General features: G+C 52.2%; 1 non-coding gene across 1 annotated transcript; it reads left to right on the forward strand.

Annotated features, from left to right (window-relative positions):
• Positions 1-201: 201 nt before the first annotated feature.
• Positions 202-320, forward strand: LOC122547400. Its single transcript, XR_006310991.1, has one exon. It is a non-coding gene; the product is annotated as a 5S ribosomal RNA (ribosomal RNA).
• Positions 321-4,489: the final 4,169 nt, after the last annotated feature.

A 4,489-nucleotide genomic window follows, 5' to 3' on the forward strand; every position in this document is an offset into this window, starting at 1 on the left:
GATGTGGGAGACTACAGGAGCCTGGTGGGCAAGGGCTGGCCTGAAAGGCAGCTGGAGGGACGGAGGGAGGGAAGCACGCACGGAGGAGGAAGAGCAAAGAGAAAAGAGAAAAAAAAGCCAAAGGGGATAAAGAGAAAGAGCAAGAAAGAAAATGTGGCTGGCCAGCACGCCTTGAAGTAGGGAGAAAAGGCAGGGGCCAGCGCCTACGGCCATACTAGTCTGAAAACGCCCGATCTCGTCTGATCTCGGAAGCTAAACAGACTCAGGCCTGGTTAGTACTTGGATGGGAGACCGCCTGGGAATACCAGGTGCAGTAGGCTTTTTCCGCCAGCAGTGGCTGCTCAAGTCACCCCTCTGCACTTGTCTTGTGCCAGGCAATGGAGCGGCAGGTTATTTTTGCTGCTGCTGCTGTGCCTGGCATCAGTCTCCTGCAGGCACGAGACACGGAGGGGAGGAGAGCGGAGCGCTGCCAAAATCAGCAAGAAAGGCGGAAAGAAAGGGATTGGGGCTGCACGCTGTCTGCGCGTGGCAGTCAGGAAAGGCGGACAATAGACAATAGGTGCAGGAGTTGGCCATTCTGCCCTTCCAGCCTGCACCACCATTCAATATGATCATGGCTGATCATCCTTAATCAGTATCCTGTTCCTGCCTTATCTCCATAACCCTTGATTCCACTATCCTTGAGAACTCTATCCAACTCTTTCTTAAATGAATCCAGAGACTGGGCCTCCACTGCCCTCTGGGGCAGAGCATTCCACACAGCCACCACTCTCTGGGTGAAGAAGTTTCTCCTCATCTCTGTCCTAAATGGTCTACCCCGTATTTTTAAGCTGTGTCCTCTGTTTCGGCACTCACCCCGCAGCGGAAACATGTTGCCTGCCGCCAGAGTGTCCAATCCTTTGATCATCTTATATGTCTCAACCAGATCCCCTCTCAGTCTTCTAAACTCAAGGGTACACAAGCCCAGTCGCTCCAGTCTTTCAGTGTAAGGTAATCCCGCCATTCCAGGAATTGACCTCGTGAACCTACGCTGCATTCCCTCAATAGCCAGAATGTCTCTCCTCAAATTTGGAGACCAGAACTGCACACAGTACTCCAGGTGTGGTCTCACCAGGGCCCTGTACAGCTGCAGAAGGACCTCTTTGCTTCTATACTCAATCCCTCTTGTTATGAAGGCCAGCATGCTATTAGCCTTCTTCACTACCTGCTGTACCTGCATGCTTACCTTCATTGAGTGGTGTACAAGAACCCCCAGATCTCTCTGTACTGCCCTTCCTCTGCGTATTTCCTTCTTAGTAATCCTCTGTTGCTCTTTAAAAGCTTCCCAGTCCTCAGTTTTCCCACTTATCTTAGCTATGTTATACTTTTTCTCTTTTAACTTTATATGTTTCTTTACTTCCCTCGTCAGCCACGGCCGCCCATGCCTCCTCCTGGGATCTTTCTTCCTTTTAGGATTGAACTGATCCTGCAACTTCTGCATTATGCACAGAAATATCCGCCATTGTTCCTCCACGGTCATCCCTGACCCAGACCCACTGCACACACCTATGTTCTAAACCCACTGCCCACACACTGCTGTTCCAGGATTCACTGCCCACAAACTGTTGTTCCAGACCCACTGCCCACACACTGCTGTTCCAGGACTCACTGCTCACATACTGCTGTTCCAGACTCAGTGCACACACTCTGCTGTTCCAGGACTCACTGCCCACACACTGCAGTTCCAGGACTCACTGTCCACACAATGCTGTTTCAGACTCACAGCCCACATACTGCTTTTCCAGGACTCACTGCTCATATACTGCTGTTCCAGACTCAGTGCACACACTCTGCTGCTCCAGGAGTCACTGCCCACACACTGCTCTGCGAGACTCACAGCCCACACACTGCTGTTCAAGGACTCACAGCCCACACACTGCTTTGAGAGACTCACCGCCCACACACTGCAGTTCCAGGACTCATTGCCTACACACTGCTGTTTTAGGACTCATGGCCCACACACTGCTGTTCCAGACTCACTGCCCGCCCACTGCTGTTCCAGTCTCACGGCCCACACTGCTATTTCAGGACTCACTGCCCGCACTGCTGTTCCAGACTCACTGCCCACACTGCCGTTCCAGGACTCACTGCCCACACACTGCCATTCCAGACACACGGCTCACACACTGCTGTTCCAGACTCAGTGCACACACTCTGCTGTTCCAGGTCTCACTGCCCACACACTGCTGCGTGAAACTCACTGCTCACACACTCCTCTGCGAGACTCACTGCCCACACACTGCTGTTCAAGGACTCACTGCCTACACACTGCTCTGAGAGACTCACTGCCCACACACTGCTGTTCCAGACACACTGCCCACAAACTGTTGTTCCAGGCTATCAGATTACATAATACTGTTGCAGACTCACTGCACACACATTGCTGTTCCTGACTCAATGCCCACACATTGCAGTGCCGGGACTCACTGCCCACACACTGCTGTTCCAGACTCACTGCCCACACACTGCTGTTCCAGGACTCACTGCCCACACACTGCAGTTCCAGAATCTCTGCGCACATATTACTGTTCCAGAATCACTGCCAACATATTGCTGTTCCAGACTCAGTGCCCACACACTGCTGTTCCAGGTCTCAGTGCCCACACACTGCTGATCCAGACTCACTGCTCACACACTGCTGTTCCAGACTCACTGCACACACTCTGCTGTTCCAGGACTTGCTGCATACACACTGCTGTTCCAGGACTCACTGCCCACATACTGCTGTTTTAGACTCACTGCCCACACACTGATATTCGAGGACTTGCTCCATACACATTGCTGTTTCAGACTCACTGCCCGCGCACTGCTGTTCCAGATTCACCACCCAGATATTACTATTCCAGGACTCACTGCCCACACACTGCTGTGTGAGTCTCACTGCCCACACACTGCTGTTCCAGAATCACTGCCCACACAGTGCTATGAGAGACTCACTGCCCACACACTGCTGTTCCAGACTCACTGCCCACACACTGCTGTTCTAGGACTCACTGCCCGCGCACTGCTGCTCCAGATTCACCACCCAGATATTACTATTCCAGGACTCACTGCCCACACACTGCTGTGAGAGACTCACTGCCCACACACTGCTGTTCCAAGACTCACAGCCCACACACAGATGTTCCAGACTCACTGCCCACACACTGCTGTTCCAGGACTCACTGCCCACACACAGATGTTCCAGACTCACTGCCTTCACACTGCTGTTCCAGGACTCACGGCCCACACACTGTTGTTCCAGGACTCACTGCCCACACACAGATGTTCCAGACTCACTGCCCACATAGTGCAGCATGGTGGTCAGTGGTAAGCATTGCTGCCTCACAGCACCAGGGACCTGGGATCGTTTTCATCATCAGGCGACTGTGTGGAGCTTGCACATTGTCCCCGTGTCTGCGTTGCTTTCCTCCGGCTGCTCCGGTATCCTCCCAATGTCCAAAGATGTGCAGGTTTGGTGAATTGGCCACACTAAATTGCCCATAGTGTTCAGAGATGTGTAGATTACATGCTTTAGTCAGAGGAAATCCAGAATAATAGGGTAGCGGACTGGGTCTGGGTGGGATACACTTCAGAGGGTCGGTGTGGACTTTTTTGGCTAAAAGGCCTGTTTCCATAAAGTAGAGATTTGAATTCTATTTCTAACTCTCATTCTAATTCTAAATCTAAATCTAATTCTAATTCTAATTAAAATTCTAACACTGCTGTTCCAGGCTCACTGCTGACAGAATGCTGTTCCAGAACCACTGCATACACTGCTGTTCTAGATGAACTTGCCACACACTGCTGTTCCAGACTCACTGACCACACACTGCTGTTCCAGACTCATTGCCCACACACTGCTGTTCCAGGACTCAGATCCCACACACTGCTGTTCCAGACTCATTGCCCACACACTGCTGTTCCAGACTCATTGCCCACACACTGCTGTTCCAGGACTCACATCCCACACACTCCTGTTCCAGACTCATTGCCCACACAATGCTGTTCCAGACCAACTGCCCACACTCTGCTGTTCTGGACACACTGTGCACACACAGCTATTCCCAACTCACTGCCCACTCTCTGCTGTTCTACACCCACTGCCCACAATCTGTTGCTCCAGACCCACTGCCCACACACTGCTGTTCCAGACCCACTGCACACACACTATTGTTCCAGACTCACTGCCCACACACTGCTGTTTCAGGACCCATTGCCTGCGCACTGCCATTCCAGACCGACTGCCCACACACTGTTGTTCCAGACTCACTATCCACACACTGCTTTGTAGGCTCATTGCCAACACAGTGGTGCTCCAGGACCACTGCCCACACATTGCTGTTCCAGATCCACTGCCCAAACATTTCTGCTACAGACTGAATGCCCACACACTGCTGCTCCAGACTGAATGCCCACACACTGCTTTCCCAGACTCACTGCCCGCACACTGCTGTTCCAGATCCACAGC

This window comes from Chiloscyllium plagiosum, unplaced genomic scaffold, assembly GCF_004010195.1.
Source record: "Chiloscyllium plagiosum isolate BGI_BamShark_2017 unplaced genomic scaffold, ASM401019v2 scaf_13962, whole genome shotgun sequence".
NCBI classification, from domain to species: domain Eukaryota; kingdom Metazoa; phylum Chordata; class Chondrichthyes; order Orectolobiformes; family Hemiscylliidae; genus Chiloscyllium; species Chiloscyllium plagiosum.